General features: G+C 41.6%; 1 protein-coding gene across 12 annotated transcripts in view; it reads left to right on the top strand.

The window, feature by feature from the left end:
* Nucleotides 1-18,914, top strand: part of syndig1l (synapse differentiation inducing 1-like) — a 211,167-nt gene that overhangs the window by 119,973 nt on the left and 72,280 nt on the right. The window contains exon 1 of one of the 12 annotated variants that reach the window (XM_010887488.5): nucleotides 6,743-6,858. The exons of 8 other annotated variants lie outside the window; for them this stretch is intronic. The gene's annotated coding sequence lies outside the window, so the exon portion shown is untranslated. Of the gene's footprint in view, nucleotides 1-6,742; nucleotides 6,859-7,748; nucleotides 7,817-18,914 lie in introns of those variants that run through there. 3 more of the 12 variants (XM_010887482.5, XM_010887481.5, XM_010887490.5) reach the window with 3 other exon arrangements.

Raw genomic sequence — 18,914 nt, 5'->3', positions numbered from 1 at the left:
GCCCGTCTGGCACCAACAACCATGCCACGCTCAAAATTGCTTAAATCACCTTTCTTTCCCATTCTGACATTCAGTTTGGAGTTTAGGAGATTGTCTTGACCAGGACCACACCCTTAAATGCATTGAAGCAACTGCCATGTGATTGGTTGATTAGATAATTGCATTAATGAGAAATTGAACAGGTGTTCCTTATAATCCTTTAGGTGAGTGTATATGTGTTTAAATGAACCAAGCGGGAGCTTTCACTCTCGTAGGGGCGCATTAAGAGAATGGATGTGGCAAGTCTTGCCTTAAGGTAGGGAGGGTCAGTTCTAGACCATGGTCTAGAAGTGTATGATAGTTACACAACACTGTGATTGTTTTGTAATAATTTGTATTCAGGGGAACGGCCATTTTGAGACCTCAACGAGCAGCAGTTGGTGCTGTTTTGCATGTCCATCTTATCAAAATTACACAGGTGAACAGTTAGGTTTTGTATTTAGTGTAAATATCAAACGTTACAGATTAGTCTTCACCAAAACTTTTAATTGTTAGTAAATTGCTTTTTATATACCTAAGATGTTTCATGAATGGTCATTGACTAGGTTACTGCCGTTTACATATGTAGGAGTAATGATTGTTGAAAGATAAAAATGTGTTAATAATCAAATAGATATTCATGCTTTATCATCAGTAGTTATAATAAAATGCTGATAAAATAGCCAAAAGGAACTAAAACATCACAGTGTAAATATACAGTAATGTCCAGAAATAGTTGAACGGTGACACACCTTTTGTTATTTGGGCTTTTATAGTTAATAAAAACGCAGTCTCTTAGCATTCATTTGAGGATATTCACATCCAAATTGGAGGATGGGTTTAGGAATTACAGCTCTTTAATATATAGCCCCCTCTTTATCAATGGACCAAAAGTAATTGGACAATTTACTCAAAAGCTGTGTCATGGACAGGTGTGGGCTATTCCTTTGTTATTTCTTCATCAATTAAGCAGGTAAAAGGTCTGGAGTTGATTCAAGGTGTGGCATTTGTATTTGGAAGATGTTGCTGTGAACCCACAACAAGCCATCCTTAGGCTGCAATAAAACAATCCATCAGAGAGATAGCAGGAACATTAGGAGTGGCCAAATCAACAGTTTGGTACGTTCGGAGAAAAAAAGAACGCACTGGTGAGCACTGCAACACAAAAAGGCCTGGAAATCCACGGAAGACAACAGTGGTGCATGATCGTAGGATCCTTTGCATGTTAAAGAAAAACCCCTTCACAACATCCAGCCAAGTGAAGAACACTCCAGGAGGTAGGCATATCATTATCCAAGTCTACCATGAAGAAAAGACTTCACAAGAGCAAATACAGAGGGTTCACCACAAGGTGCAAACCATTCATAAGCCTCAAGCTTATAAAGGCCAGATTTTGCCAAAAAACATCTAAAAAAGCCAGCCCAGTTCTGGAAAAGCATTCTTTGGACAGAAAAAAACAAGATCAACCCGTATCACATAGATGGGAAGAAAAAACTGTGGATAAAGCTTGAAACGGCTCATGATCTGAAGCATACCACATTATCTGTAAAACACGGTGGAGGCAGTGGGATGGCATGGGCATACATGGCTTCCAATGGCACTGGGTCACTAGTGTTTATTGATGATGTGACAGAAGACTGAAGCAGCCGGATGAATTCTGAAATGTATAGGGATATATTGTCTGCTCAGATTCAGCCAAACTCAGCGAAGTTGATTGGACAGTGCTTCACTTTACAGAGGGCCAACGAACCAAAAAATACAGCGAAAGCAACCCAGGAGTTTTTTAAGGCAAAGAAGTGGAATAATCTGCCATGGTGGAGTCAGTCACCTGATGTCAACCTGATCAAGCATGCATTTCACTTGCTGAATACAAAACTTAAGGCAGAAATACCCAGGAACAAACAACAACTGAAATCAGCTGCAGCAAAGGCCTGGCAAAGCATCATAAAGGAGGATACCCTGCATTTGGTATCCATGCGTTCCAGACTTCAAGCAGTCATTGCCTGCAAAGGATTCTCGACAAAGTAATAACATTTACATTTTATTTATGATTATGTTAATTTGTCCAATTACATTTGAGCCCCTGAAATAAGGGGACTGTGTATGAAAATGGTTACAATTCCTAAATGTTTCATACAATATTTTTGTTCAGCCGGAAGTTAAAGCTGGAAGTCTGCACTTCAATTGCATCTTGTAGGTTTTCACGCACGTAACCAAACTCATAACCTGGGAAATAACTCTTTTACTGCAAAATGTCCCCAGAAGACCAAATGTTCATGTTTGGTTGTCACCAGTTTAGTAAAATATTTACACTCCCATCTGCGCACATGCACGCACACACACGTACACACTGTGTTGCCAGTGCAAAAAAGCATAACAACTAGCAGGTTGAAGGCAGCATAGACCAATATGATCATATCAACAGATCCAACAATGAATAGGAAAATGTTTGCATGGGGTGGTGAATACATATGAATATACAGTAAATCATTGTAAGTACAGAGTGAACGGGGAGGGACAGAAAGATGCAGATAGTGATGATCAAAGAAGATACATGAGTGAATTCAATGCGTGCTTCGTTTTTTCCCGTGTCAGTTGATCAATGCGAAGCCGTGGCAGAGTCTTTGAAAAACACCATCAAATAAACCGGGTCCACTGGGCCTAGTAATGATGGGGGGTACTGAAAAGTGTATAAAATGAGCAAATGGAAAAATCTGCCATCGTTCATGTCATCTCATAGGGCCATAGCAGGTGGTTGAACAAGAGAAGAGGGCGAAAGAGGGAGGGAGGGAGGGAGAGTTAGAGAAGGGGTTCGGGAGGAAGTCAGGAGTTTATTCGGTGCACTGGAAAGCCTCTTGTGGCGGAACTCTGTCTTTTATCTCATTCTCTCTAATGAAGATGGGTTTTGGGGGTCAGAGACTCAGGAGGACAGGCGTTGGGATTCTGCAGGCAACGGAACACAGACCTGTTTTTTTTTTTTAAAGTGGATTCTGCCTTGTGCAGATTTTTTAAATGGGGTAAATGTCTAAACCAAACACCTGCTTTCCAGTACTCAGTCTGCAGACGGGCCCAGTAGGCTAGCTGTGATTTGGGTGTGAATAATGTGAATTATTAATCTGGGTCATAGAGGACGTTTCTCATTTGTGAAGATGCATCATTATGGTACAGATAAAGCCTGGGGTCCAGTGACTTTGGCTACCATTGCACTTGATGTCTTAGGCACAGTTCTCTCTGCATGGCAACAAGGCATGCACAGCAGGAAATGGAATGCTCACAGAGGTGGGTCAGTCTTTCTGTGACTGAGGGGATTTTTTTGGAGACAAAATGAAAAAATGAAAGCTGCGCGGTCATTGTATACTGCTTGCGTAATGACATTGCATAGAAATAAACTGAATTGCCAATGGGCTCTAGTCCAGTGTCCCAAAACAGGACATCCTATTTGGCCATGTTTTTACGACCCCCGTAGAAAGCTGCCATGTTGCCGTTGATTTGAAAATGATTTCAAATTAATTCATTCAAAATGATCTGAGAATCATTTAAAGTGATCATGCCGGCAATTTGACCGGCAAAGTGATCCGCATTCTGTCCGCTGGCCAAACCCGTGAGGTTTAATGGAGTGAGGGAATTCAATTATGACTCACCGTGTGCATGCAAATGGCACCCTGTCAAAGTAAATGGTTTGCCAAGAATCCGGCACTGAGCCTGGCATCACCCATGTCCACTCAGGCACAGTCCTGTCAACCGCTTTGCCAGAGGACTGCTGGGACGTGAAACACGAACAGTGTTCTCTCTGTGTTTTTCACCACGTCCGGGCTTAAATGTGTAGGTGCTCTTTGGGAGGCAGAGCCGATGTATTATTAAGAGAGTGACTGACGCTTTTCGCTATTTAATTTAGATTCATGTAATTTTTTAAATAAATATATCTGTCAATTTGAAAACCCGCCACCGGTCAGGGGCCTCAGGGGTGGGGTGGGGGGGTTCACAAGAACAATGAAAAACGTGTCACAAGAGCGGACTGGCGAGCGCCGTCAATTCGTCCGCCGTCAACCATGTGCATCAATCAAGCCGTCGTCCGTCAGCTCATCTCTACGTCCTCGGTTATCTGCCGGGGGTGGGGGGGGGGGGTTGTTGTCTTGTCACTGGATACATTTGATGTATTTTAAGTCTTAGAAAAGTGAAACGAACACATCAATCACAGGGCTTTCAGGAGGCGCACACACAAACACATGTCTTTCCGAACTGTAACCCTGGTTGCAAGAGGGCGAAGGCAACATTCGTCTGTGATCTGCATAATCTGTTGTACAGACAATACAGGCAAAGCAGGAACAGACAGGAACAGATGGCTACATGACTGTTGTGAGAGCAGGACAGACAGATCAATCTGGGTTAACCCGCCCTATTGGTCAGAACTCCCTGTGAGAATGACCAGCAAGTCATACAGACCTACTTACAGTCCTGTATGACGTTGACTTTTTTCTCGTACTGGTCCCTCATGGGAATCGAACACACGACCCTGCAGGCGCCAGGGTCTTGCAAGGCACATGATCTGAGATTACAGACGTGCTTAGACACGCGCACACACACACACACACACACACGTGTGCACTCAATGACTGAACGACTGCACGAGGCAAGCAACATCTGTGACCGAAAAAAACGGTCACACCAATGACAGCAGATACGCAGGACGCTGCTGTTCTGAGGGCAGAGCAGGACACACAGGCAGGCTAATATCAGTTAGGTGGATGAAGATTTGCATGAAATGGTACATGCAGTAATAGAGTGATGGGCTTCCTGCGTATTTCTTACAGTACCTGTGTGTTTGTGAGTGGCTGTGATATTCTCTTGCTGATTCCGCCGGTGCAGAAAAATGTACCGGGTTCCTCAATTTGTGTTCATGTGAGAAAACACTCACTTAGTAATCATGTCTAAATTGCTGTAAAAGATATTTTCAGGAACAAAAATTGCAGACTAGAACAGGAAGTCATTAGTCAGCATGCTGGAAAAGAGAGGGGATGGAAATCTTGGTTTTGAATTATGCATTTTGTTCATGATATTTACCTACCTTCTACATGGGCAAGAAATCCCACGTTGATCACCTTTAAGAGATGGGAACCGTAACCAAGAGCTCCACCCCTCTCCCTTTATAAATGACGAGCATGTCTGCGGACCAAATGTCGATTCGCCACTAATCCCAAAATTTGCAGAACTAATGCCACTCATTATCTCACCAAGCCCCTTCACACATGATAGATCAACACAACCAATTTTAAAATGGGCAAAACCTGGCTAACTTTTATTAAGGATATTTTCACATTCCCAGGATTTGACTGAGGGGCAGAATACATCAAATCTAAGTGAGGTTGACATGCATTTACAAAGAAATGGGCTGTGAGATGACATGATTTGAAATTTTAGGGATGGTTTTGTGGACACAGACTGGTGATCACTGAGTTTGATCTGATACTAAGAGCGAAACAGGCTGTCCCTTATGATGTAGGTCAATGAGTAGAGCACCAGCTTTGCATATATTATACCTTTGTGCTGAACCTTTTTGGGAACTGAACACACCAACCACTGGTGACCAAATCCATGTTTACATGAGATCACAGACAAATGCGCACACACGCACGCACACACACATAGTTCCTCTTAAAGCGACCTGCCCAAAGCTTGTCAGACATCCAGCTTTTTCTCTGCTCTTTAACTGTGATGAGGTACATTACGAGCTGTCGTTAACAGATATAACACTGACTATACCACTTATCGCTTATTTCCTGATGATAAAACTGTGTGTGCGTGCGTGTGTGTGAGTGAATCAGTGAGTGAGGAAAAAGAGATCTGGGGCTGTGTTGACTTTGGAGGTTCAGGCAAGAAAATAGAGTACTTCTCTCTCTCTGAGAGACACAGTTGAAGAGTTGTGTGGTAATATCTCCCCTTTTTGTAGTGAAAGGCTAATGCTTGACTGTTTTTTTTTGGTTCGGTTTCCACTACTTGATGGTGGAGGTACTGTAGGGCAATGTCAGGTCTGGATTAGAAGCTGATGTTGACATATGGATTTAGGTGTGTTCTGGAGTACGGTGTCAAAGGGGCTGAAATGCTGCTTGCGGTCAGTGAATAGTCAGGAGATGAACACATACAGTACACAATCCAGCCAGCAGGAATGAAGAGGTGACTTTGTTCATGAAAAAGGCCAGTCTGGTGGATCGGCTAGTTGAGTGGGATTTTTGCGTCTGGCGTGTCATTGCTTATTTCCTCTCTCTTTAGCCTGCCAATAAGAATAAAGGCGTCAAATCTGTTTGTTTCGAGAAGCAGAAGAAGGGGATGGCTTCTGGGATGTTTGGTGGTGTTTTGTTTACACTCTGCCAGGTTCTGGAATCCATTGAATATCAAGCCTGAGAATGGTCATGGAGCGTAATGTTTCAGGGCAGGACGAGACTTAATCTGTGTCCGCGAGACACTTGTATACAAGTGTTTAAGTTTCTCAGAGCAGAGTCTAGGGATGAACGGAGGGTTTGCCAGCGCCGATTGTCTGGGTTTTTTTTGTGGCGGGGATGTGTGGTGGCAGACGTTTATGTGCAAACACAGGGGCCCAGAGACACAGAGGGCAAACGAGTGTGGACGAGCATGACCAGCCCGCGGTCCTTGCTGGGGATAGAGCCAGGAGGGGATGTCTGTCATCGAGATGGAGCCCTGAGTAGAGAGGGACTTGCCGTGGGAGGTGGTGGACGCTACCGTGCTGAGAGAAGAGAAGCAGGAGGAGAAAGGGGAGTCAGAGGGAGATGAGAATGAGGAGGCGTCTAGAATGCTCCCTGGGTTTCAGAGCTAACGGCCTGTCAGGTGAGGCCCCAGTAACATGACTTACAGAACCAGGTTCCTGACTGGGTCTAAAGGGAGTGAATTGTTGTTCTTCTTGAATTCCTTTAACCAGATTCTGGAAAGTGGTATTTGAGTAGTAAGCTTTTGGAGCTTCACTACAGCTTTTGGAGGTTCACTACAGCTTTTGGAAGTTCACTACAGCTTTTGGAGGTTCACTACAGCTTTTGGAGGTTCACTACAGCTTTTGGAGCTTCACTACAGCTTTTGGAGCTTCACTACAGCTTTTGGAGCTTCACTACAGCTTTTGGAGCTTCACTACAGCTTTTGGAGCTTCACTACAGCTTTTTGGAGCTTCACTGCACCTTTTTGGGTTTCATTACTGGTTTTTAGGGCTTCATTAGACCTTTGGGGTCTTTATTACAGCTTTTTGGGGCTTCAATACAGCTGCTGGAGCTTCAGTACAGCTTTTGGATCTTCACTACAGCTTTTGGAGCTTCAGTACTGCTTTTGGAGCTTCAGTACTGCTTTTTGGGTTTCACTAATCGTTTTCGACACCCACTTCTTATGGTGACTCTACGGTAGGGCCCACTTAGAATGATACAATAGTCAGGGGAGGAGGGCTTTGATGGGAGAATATATGAAGCAGAAACATTAAAAAGTGCTGCTTCTGCAGGAGGACCAGGCATGAGGTTAATGGAGCGGACTGGGGGCTCTGGTGTAACAGGGCATGAATACTGAGACATGTTGTAAATGGAGTAGCGGTGTGTGTGGTCCACCTGCCCCCTGTCCGTCCGTCAGCCCCCCCCCCCCCCCCCCCCCCCCGAGACTTGGCGTCAACCTTTTCTCCTTAAAGGAGGTGTGTAGGTTTAGGTTGTCTGTGTTCCAGTCTGAAATACATAACCTTGTGTTAACCTTTAAAAGTGGAACTGAACTGCTTCAGTAAAAAGAGGAGCGTTGAGAAGCCCCATCCAATGCGTGAGTAAGTTGGTTATCCAGTTTAGCCTAGTAGCTAGTCAGTATCCCCAGAGATACGAATAACCTGCCAGGTATGAAATTAATTCAAAATCTCCTTTGTATGTGAATGTACCTATATTTGATTGTAGAAGTAAATTCACCTATATTCCACATTTTATCTTGGTTTATTTGTAGTGCTGCTGGTGTCAGAGACCATGCTCTAGGGACAGAACACACAATCTCAAGTAAACATGCACAGTATATATTAAATGTGTGGTGAGCATAGGAGGTTATATAAAAATCCAGGCTCAAAGGTCTCACTTCATAAGACATATTTATTTTGGTAAAGATCGATAAAGCCTGTCAGACAAAAGCATTTGTTTAAGCATTCGACTCTATGCTCAGCAGTGACTCTAAACTACAGTAGATAAACAACATACTTTATATAACCTGTTCTTCAGTTTTAGCCTAAAATAATTGTCTAAATGTGTAAGAAAATGTCACTTATAGGTCCAGATAATTGTCATCTTATGTATCCTTTTTGATCTTTAGGCACATTTTCATCCCAAAATTCTATCAACTTTCAAGATAACGGGATTACGAAACAGCGGAAATATTACCTCAGACTGAACAGCAGGCTATTTCCAATTCTTCCAGTTATAGATGTTTGCTGCATGACGATTTATGCGTTGTGTCTAAGAACAGGTCTTAGAACAGGTCTTAGTTTATTCAAGAATCCCACTGTAAGTTGTAGTTAAACTGTACATGCAGGAGGGTCCAGTTGAACTTAAATAATTACTTCCACTTGGCCAAAGATTGTCAGACATCCAGCTCTGGCTTTCTCTCTACCCTTTAACTTCCTTTATTCCATATACACGTTGGTTTCCATTTTTTTTATTAATGTTGTAATTATGCCATTATTTAAATGATATTTTAGTATGTTGAACACATTTAGATATATTATCATATTGCCAATAGCAATGTCAGGAAGCTACCACTCTGGATAGGAGACTCTTGTAAACGACTTACATTTAAATGTATAGATACAGGCTACACTCACCTAAAGTCTTCTGGCAATTATTAATGGATGGAAATAGACATGCCTGAATAAGTTAATGTATTCCTTCCCTAAAAATGTGATGGGAGAAAAATAGTAGAGAAGAGAAAAATAGAACAGCTGCATCTCAGTTACCTTCAACTGGTTAAGTTGATAGGTTACAATTTACTGCTGTATGCTAATAATCTTGTATAAAATCACAACCTTGAATGTAAACACTGTATCAAGACTTTGGGAATTAATTTGGATTTGATGGATTCAAAAAGGAATAGCTATAAAACTTAAGCTGAAGCATTTCATGCATTGAACTATTGTAATGATATAGATAAAATAAGTTGAGTAGTTGGATAGTTGATTAGCTGCGTCCATACAATTTAGCAAAGACTGAGGCATGTACTCCTTCTGTATATTACTGTCCATCATGCCTTCTGTATGTGTCAGGGTAATGACTGCCCATCACATCTTCTGTATGTGTCAGGGTAATGACTGTCCATCATGTCTTCTGTATGTGTCAGGGTAAGGACTGTCCATCATGTCTTCTGTATGTCAGGGTAAGGACTGTCCATCATGTCTTCTGTATGTGTGAGGGTAATGACTGTCCATCATGTCTTCTGTACTTTATGTGTCAGGGTAATGACTGTCCATCATGTCTTCTGTATGTGTCAGGGTAATGACTGTCCATCATGTCTTCTGTATGTGTCAAGGAAAATGGCCTCATATAAAGCTGATAACTTGAGCCGTTGCTACGTAAAAGTATGAATACAATGGCGCTATATTCTCATCTCAAGGGAGGACTTTACATCTTTCTAGCTGGCTGGCTGGTACCACCTCAAGGCACACTGTAAAAGCAGCTGATGTCTGTGGAGCGGCAGGGTACCATTAGAAGGTTCACTGGTTCTAATCCCCAAGCCCACTAGCTGAAGAACTCTGTTGTTCTGTCCCTGAGCAAGACAGTTAACCCTGCTGTTTTCTGTAGACATAGAGTGTGCTAGATAACATTTTGTCTTGCCTGTCCACATCCCAGACAAATGTAGCGTGCTTAGGTCTTTCTTATGTCTGTCAGCCATGCAATCTTCCCAGGTCTCCTACTGTACCACCCATTTCATTGAGTTGGTGACAGATGGTGCAAACTCTCATGTCTTGTGTCTGAAGGTCAGCTTGAATCTGTGTGGCATTTGATTACAGTGCTTCCTCCACCATTCAACCAATCCTCTGCTGCGATCTTCCATCATATAAGCTCTTGCAGCCACTTCCAGGAAGGTTGGCTACAGTGGCATGGACCTTAAACGTCTTGATAACATTACGTACGAAAACAGGAACATCAATGTCCTGGAGATTGAATGGCCTTGGTATTGTCTATGCTTTGCTACAATCTTGGGTCCGACCTCCTCAGACAGTTCTCTGGTTTTCTTTATTTTCTCCATGCTCATTGCGATATACACAGTGCCACATAATAGGAGAATGAGTCCTTTTTATATTCAAACTAGCTGAATTAGTTAGTTTGAATATAGAAATCACCTGCTTGACATCTAAATATATACTGCTAAGATGTAGTAAATTATTCAGATTTTGTTCAACTGGAAACGAAAGAAATACATTTGTGCATACCAAAGTTTTTTTTAAAGTTGAACACTGCAAGAAGAAATGGTGCATTATTTAAATGAAGTTTAAAAACACCAATACTTTTGGCCATGACAGAATACTTAAAATGGATGAATACAGACAGCATGGCCACTGCAAACAATACCACACATTTAAAAGACTAGCATGGCCCCCTGCCATCAATGACAAATAACTCAAAAGAGCTGAGTTGGTCGGCCATATTCAAATGGCTTTTTTTTTTTAAAACATTGAACTGCCCCGGCTGCTATACAGGCTTAGCTGTCAACAAGGTTATTGGCTAGTTCTGCTGCCTGCCTGCCGCAGCCAGAGAGGTGGGAGGGGAACAGAGGGGCTATTGGAAGGTTTGGGTGGGCATGCAAAAGTTAAGTGCCCAGTTACGTGTGTTGTACTAGTGAAGTTATTTTTATTCCCTTTATTTCAAGTGGTTGTTGGTGGTTGTTGGTGGTTGTTGGTGGTGTTGGTGGTGTTGGTGGTGTTCACTGCTCCATTCACCGTGTCCATGTTCCTTTAACAAGTAGATCTACGGCCATGCCAAGGCTATATATACTGTATGTAGCACACCCACAGACGTCCTCCTGCGTATTATATCCTTTTCTCCAGCTGTGCCTGTGTCCTGTATGTGAATATGCTTTATATTTAAGCCGTGGCTGTTTCCTATGTCAAATCCTGGTTTCGGATTGAATTCCTTGGAAACAGCACTCTGGTCTCATGTGGTTTTGCTGGATTTTGTAATCACATGGTACCGAAACTGAGTGACCCAGATTGACGTTAACAATGTTACCTCTCGTGTATGAGACCAGGTTGCCCAAGCCATGGATTGCTGGTCATGAAAGAGTGATACTCTAGGTCCTGTCTCATTATTCATGGGTACATTCAAAGGCATCGGGCCCTTGGCTGCACTACCCTGGTTCTGTCTAGAGGGTGTGTGTGTGTGTGTGTGTGTGCGCACATTTAATCTCCCAGTTAAGAAACTACATATAAATGCTCCTTATAAACAACTTAAATTCCTTCCCCTCTGTTGCTTGAGATGAATAGGAGTGGGTATGTCCCCATTCAAGTGTGTGTTTGTGTGTGTGTATTTGTGTGTGTGTGTCTGTGCGTGCATGTTCAGAGATGAATGGCTATCTCTACAGTGGACCTGACCAGGGTATTAATGAGTTTATAAGCCTGTATTAGCTCTATTTCCGCACTGTGTGTGAGTGTGTGTTCACGGCAGTAGGGAATACCTCTAAATGACTCTTTAATGAAGGTCTTATCCATCAACCACCACTCCTAAATACTGGAAGCTACAGTTTTCTTTCTCTTTCTCAAACCCCACCTTTCATGGTTGATTTGCCCTTCTGTTTGACATTGCGACCTTGCGCAAACCGAATAAATGCAATTAAAACCACTGAAAACCCTCCCAGGTTGCTGGCCAGCAGATTGTCTCATGGTGTTTAACACTAGAACCGCCAAATGCCTGCACCAATTGGCGTTTGAGTTTGTACTCAAAATAAAACTGGCATTTTGAAAGCAACACCCTGACTTTTCCTAAATAGGTGTATATTACATTGTTCCATTGTCAGAATTCTAAACTCACAAACAGAAAACTATTTAGAGACTATTTACTTGTTTTTGTTTACCCTGTTTTCTGACTTAATCACAAATAGCCCACGGCACTTAGTGTTGGTACCCAAATGGTACCCGGGTGCTAATCACCGCTCAGTGGATGAATGCTTGATACTCCCAGATGAATGATAGAGTCTTGGTTGATTTTGAATGAACTTACAAATTAAATACAAGATTTCAATGACCATTCAACAGTTTAATTAGGCTATTAATGAAACATAATACTAACAACATAGGCTACATGACAATTCAACATATGTATCACACGTTACCATTTTTCAATAGGAGATTCAGCTTGTGTAGGCTAGTTCATCAAATGTAAATCTAAAATGTAAATCTACATTTTTGTTCACGAAAAGGAAGTACCAACGACGTTCTTTACCAATATACAAATAATTGTATTAGGAGAAAGAGAAACAAAACCGCACACTCATCCTGTCATCCTGTCATCTCGCTTATTTTACTAAAGATTAAGATTCTACAATTGTTTTAGGCTATATATTATTCACGAAACGAAAACCACATGAACGCCATTCGTAAAAACCACATGAACGCCAAGACAGCCAAGTAGCAAGCTGCCAATGAGGTAGCTCGGCCCACTCTTCCTCTTCCCAAGCCTCGGCAGCTCGGCCCACTCTTCCTCTTCCCAAGCCTCAGCAGCTCACACCCCGCAAGAAGACACGTGTCAAGTCGGCAAGTGCACACGGAATAAGACCAATGAGAACTGTGTGCCGTGCAACCGTTTTGTGTGCTGGTCCTGTTCACTCAAACCCCCGAAGCTGTGTGCTGACTGTGGGGCAGTTCAAGTTTAAAGTTCAAGCGAGATGCATAAATGCATAAAACAATCGACAAATGACGTTTCTATATTTTATCGAATAGTCCATTTTGTTATTCCTGTAGGCTACTTTGAATCATCCTATGATCATTATTTAGAATAATTTAAATGTTGTGTTGTTTACAGTTTGGAAATTTTTGGGCCTAATAAGCGAATGAAAATACTATAGCCTCTGTTCTTAGATATAATCGTTCTGTGTTTTTTTTTCTTAATTTTTTTATATGATAAGATCTTCAATACAAACACATTATTGTATTTTTAAAATTAATTTACCAGTTAAAACAAACAAATTCTGTAATTCATTATTTTTTTGATTATTCTGTATAGTTTGATGGCGATCCAGTAGATGAACTGATGCTCGGGCTGGAAGGGGATGCTGTGAGGAGAATGTCCATGCTAATAGGGCAGATTTATACAAAAATGGGTCTGAAAGGCCTGGCAGTTTTAATGTTAATGCATTTAATCTTAAAAGATAAATAAATGAGTGCAAACCATTTGGCAAGCCCTGACACCAAAGAAGGAGAAAAGCGTGCTCATAATTGTAACGCATGGTGATGTTCGAAGGCTAGTGGGCATGGAAATACTGACCCATAGGGGAATAGTGTTTCCTGGTCTATTGTATGCTCTAATGATACTGAGAAGCATTGCGCCATGTGTTTCTTCTGGTCCCAAACATCTTGGTTTGCACACTTCGTTCCTCAAACCATTCTTCTTTTTTTCTACAGTATTCTCAGTATTTATATTCACCAAAAACCACACGTGTGAATGTTTACAATAATCAAATTAGGGTTAAAAAAATAAATAATATGATTCATTTTAATGGTATGACGTGTAGGCTGTACTGGTGTTTCTCAAACCCAGGCCCGCGGACCGGAGCTGGTGCTTGGAGGAATGCCTATTGTTCCGTGGAATATCCCTCATAAAGTCCCACTGGTTGCATTGATGCTTCCTTCATGGGCCCGGAATTATCCAAGTATCCGTCAATGTTTGCTGATTTAGAGTTTGGCACATACTGTACAGAGTGCATTCCATTTCACTCCTAGGAATTTAACTGTAGCTTTTGAACGGTGTGAGCAATTAGCCATTAAGACCCGTTACATTAAAAGTATGACTCTGGGGAAAGTGTACGTATCTGTTTCTCAGTATGGTGGTCACAAACCGAGTACGAAATGTTGAAGAGAATGTGGGAAAATCACGCTGGAAGCAATGCATGTCTTCTTTTCAAGTCAATTATTATTTGATCTTCCTTGATGTTTCCATGAACTTCACAGGCCTAAATCCTTCAGATTTGAATTTGGTTTGCCTACTCTTACGTATATTCACATGTTTACATGTGTCTTTATTGAAATTATAGGAGTTTCCTAAAGGCCAAATATTTCGAATGTTTATCCTTATGTGAATATGCTTTATTGTGGTCTATAGGCACCTAGCCATGTGTGTTTCCTAGGTTAAATCCTGATGTTGAGATGTTTTATTTATTTATTGGAACAGTATGGTACAGTATAGTACTCCTGTTTTGCATCATTTGTAGGTTTTTCTAATCATATGTGTCTAATCGTATGTGTTTACATGTGTCTTTAACAATATGAGAAGACCAAATATTTGTATTTTTAACATAGTTGTTTCAGAATGAAACTGAATTAATTGCTTGATGGACCATGCTTTCACTTTGTTAAAATAAGTCAGTGTGCTTTTAGGGTAGTATAAATTGTAACAAAGAAATACGTTTTTTAAAAAGTGGTGGTCAATTTCTTTTTTACTCAAACGATCCCCAGAGGGGCAAAGTAATAATTTTCAGTTCCCTGTCACAAAAGGGGAAAAAAGGGGTTTGAGGATGGCTGGGCTGTGTCATATTAAACAGTAATATGCAGAAACAGGATGCAATGAAGTGGTATATAATTAAAACAGTGAATAATGCCTAAAGGTTAATTGAGCATGTGTCATCAAATGCTCTACGTCCATTTAACATGAGTTTCATCCCTTTTACAGTATATACATTTCATCCCTTCTATATAAAAGGCCATGCAATTAAAACTCTTCATAACGGCAAATTTTGTAAACCTGATAAAAAAAAAGAGAGTTTGTGTTGTTCCACTTGACGTCACCATGTACACTCAACCTTAGATATTGTTTCCCCAAGAGTTAAGGAACAGGGTGTTTGAGGGAATCATGTCAGTGTCAGAATGTCTTCGGACACTCCAACACACCTTTTAAATCTTTTCCCTGCCCAGACAAATAGCTGGCTGAAACGTGGTCTCATCCTTAAATTCAAGGTTAGAGAGAAAAATTCATTAAATCTTAATTAAGTAAAATTTAAGTGTGCACAATTCAGGTCAGAATCTGGGCCATGATGAATACTTAGGGAAGTGGTTAGGGAGGTTTATCCTTTTAAGCTGACAGCCTTGGAGCAATTTCTGCCTAGATTTGCTATGCCCTGATAAAGAAAGTATATAGAGAGACATAAATAATAGACCAGTAAACCCTTATATTCACACAAAGTTCGTAAGCTGTAAAATACAGCAGAAGTAAGGAACATCTTCTTCAACAGGGTTAACTATAATAATTAACTCTGACTAGTTGAGGAGTAAACATCTGAAACTGTGTTAACTGTAACTATTTATTATGTTGAAGTTTACAGACAAGGTCTGGCACAGGCTGAAAACAAAATTATTTGTTTGTCCGAGTTGTCTAGCAGTTGGTCAAGGGCATGATGTGTTTGTGTTGACGCTGGGGTCAGTTCAGAATTCCTGAGTTCATACAATAAAACAGTACATTTAGAATTGGCCGGACCACGTGTAAATATGTGAGTATAAACAAAAACACATTTCTGTCAGAATATTTCCTTACATTGTTGATTGTTGGCAACTGTCATAAAAGCGCAGTTATACACCTCCAATCAGAAACAAGTATTAAAATTATAGTAGTTAACCCATTACATTATATATATATTTTTTAAATATACTGCATTTTTTCCTGCTATTATATCATACAACTTATTCTTTGATAGAAAAAAAAACCCCAGCTGTGTTACAGGCATTCTATGCTTTGACTGTAAGCGAACTAACTAGAAGCTTATCACTGGTCCTGGGGTTGGGGGTCTCTTTGGACCCAAAGAAAAAACAGCTTTTAGAACGTGTCCGACGACGTTATGAAGGAAAATGCAGTAACTTAACATTCCTGATGTAAAGTATCTTTACATTTCAGATGTATACTAATTGTCTTTACATTTCGGATGACATTACACACTTATTCTGCATGGGCGCTTTTCCTCCCTCCCTCCCTCCCACATTGTTTCTATTTTTATTCTCACACACACCGTCTCTCTCCCGCACAAACACACGCACACAGCTTGGTATTTTGGTCCATGTGGGACCTCCCTAATCCTAACATAACCTTAACCACAATTCCCTAACATTTATCCCTAAACGTAACATAGCCTTGACGTCTCAACCTAACTCGTAATGCCTAAACCTAAAAGTAACACCAAATCTAACACTAACTACAATTATACATTTCCCCCTAGACCTAACCCCTGAACTGGAATTGGACTTGTTTCTCATGCCCCTAATCTGGTCCGTTAAACGAAAACGAGTCCACCCATTTTACATATCCCACCTTTGAGACCACATCTCTTCACATAGCGTATCCCTTTTTTCTGTTCTTCCTGTGCCATCCCAAAGTGCAAAGTCTTTGGACTAGCAATGCAGTTGCCGGCTAGCTCTGTAACACTGCTTTATTTCATCACTGACAAGACGAGACGACAAGCAAAAGCCAGATAAATAATCTCAAAATAAACAGAAATTAACAAATAAAAACAATAATGCAAATCGTGCGTGCACGCGCTTGCGTGCTCGCACGTCGGTCCCCGCGGGGGAATGCGTCTGGGCTGAGGGCTTTTTTTAGGAAAACACTTGACGTCGCCGCTGCTTCTCAGCCCCTAAACCCCATGAAGGGCACCACTTCTCACCAGAGGCAGATGAAGCGGGTTACTGTACAGTACGGACTGGTTTCCATTTGGGAAACACCCTCCCTGTGATCACTAGCAGTGGGGATAAATGACGGCCGGCCACGGCCCCCCGAAATAACTGTGTCCCTGCTGTCCCTCTCTCTCACACACACCGCTGGAGGCTGGCCCAAAACCGGACCTGCCGATGCACCCCAGCTCTGATAACCACGCCCCCAAATTCCAATTTGAAATGCCGACCAATGGTGTGGCGATGATCCCGGAGGTGAGATCTAGCGGGTGACAGGGATACGTCATTACACGGCTGATGACGACGTGGCGTTGGCGCGAAATCTACAGGCGTAAACACCGCTTTCCTTTGCAATGCTAACACAGCGATTTAGGAATACACTCACCCGGTCAGCTACCTGCTGGTCACCATGGTGATGAAGTAACGTGTGCAAAAGCAATAATAGGAATGTTGACCGTGTTGCACAATATGTCATGTCGACCTGTTATGTGCCTTCCGGGTGGCACAGCTTCCCAAGGTGCACTTTCCTTGCGCAAAATCGATCATCACAGTGTGGGTTTGAGCCCTGACTGTACCGCTAGCTTATGAGTTATCTTGATCAGGCCCTAGCACCTTAAGGACTAGGTCAAGGCCCATAAATAGGACCATGTATAACTAGGACTAGGTGAAGTCCCGTAACTAGGACTAGGTCATGTCCCATGACTAGGTCAACTCCCATGACTAGGACTAGGTCATGTCCCAAAACAAAGACTAGGTCAAGTCCCATTACTATCACATGCACAATACTAAATTGACATCCACAACTTACAACTCTTGTATTATATCTCTCTTTCTTCCTGCTTTCCTGCTTTTTCTTGGCTTGTGTGTTGTTGTATATAAAAATACAGTCTTGCAGACGCAGTCTCTCAGAGGAAACCAGCACGTACTTTATGATGCAAGCTGTTCAGAGCTTCCTCATAGTCCTCGCCTTGCCGAGCTACCATATGCCCGCTCTATCGACTTCACACTCCATTAAAATAGCGGGAAAGAACGTGTTTCATTATTGTTCATTATTTGTTTTTACCCTGAATGTTTGGCAGATTAAAACCACAACTTAATATCAGATTAAGGGATCCCGAGTGAACACATAACAGTTTTAAGACATTTAATTGATGAAATGAAAAAAAGATGTGCAATTCCCCCGTGTGGAAAGTTAAACGCTTCCTTACACCCAGCGGCATTCCATTACTTTACTTTTCTGTTTTAGAACACACAGAGCTGCTGAATGAGTGTTGGACCACCATTCACAAACCTGAATGTGTTTGACTAGTGGGCACATTTCTGTGCAAGACATTCAGCCGCAGGCGAAAAGTGGGGATTTGTTCTTTCAAAGGAGCCAGTTGTGTAGTGAGTGAGCAAATATCTGTCGGCTAAACCGCATACAGTAGCACCATAACCTATTCTCATTACTTGCTATTAGGAAACCTGTTGCAAATAGATTAGAATTTCTCACAAATGTGCTCATATAGAAGTCTTAATGCAAATTCAATTTTCATCCGTCTCGCATATTAATCACATTGGACTAATGATGAACTGGTACTTCACCAGAACCAAAGAACCTATCTGATGCAGCGTGGGCCATTCATTGGTAAAACTTTAAGACATCTTTCGCAGTGATTAGGGCCCATTTGTTATGCCTTACTTAGTGTTTGATTTGGAGTTAAAATACTAAATGTTCTTGAAACAATAAGATTACGTGTGGAGAGAATAATAATAGGCCAGGACTTAACCCGTGTCATACAAAAGATCCACTTTCTTCCAGGAGTCCTGGCAGGTGCTAAGTTCATGGTAAATTTTTTGCAAACTTGAGTTGACATTTGATAGTTGACAAGTGCGGTGAAAGCCAAACACAGCATTCCATAGTCTTTAGCACATATTAACGGTCATTCCTGGGGGTGGTAGAGAGTAATTTAGTCACTCTCAGGAACTAGACTTATTTACAATATCCACTGTAGATCATTGAATGCACTATAAATTATTCTCTGTA

Source organism: Esox lucius, chromosome 23 (assembly GCF_011004845.1).
Source record: "Esox lucius isolate fEsoLuc1 chromosome 23, fEsoLuc1.pri, whole genome shotgun sequence".
Classification (NCBI taxonomy): Eukaryota; Metazoa; Chordata; class Actinopteri; order Esociformes; family Esocidae; genus Esox; species Esox lucius.
The sequence above is the reverse complement of the archived record's forward strand: the minus strand, read 5'-3'. Positions and strand labels throughout refer to the sequence as shown.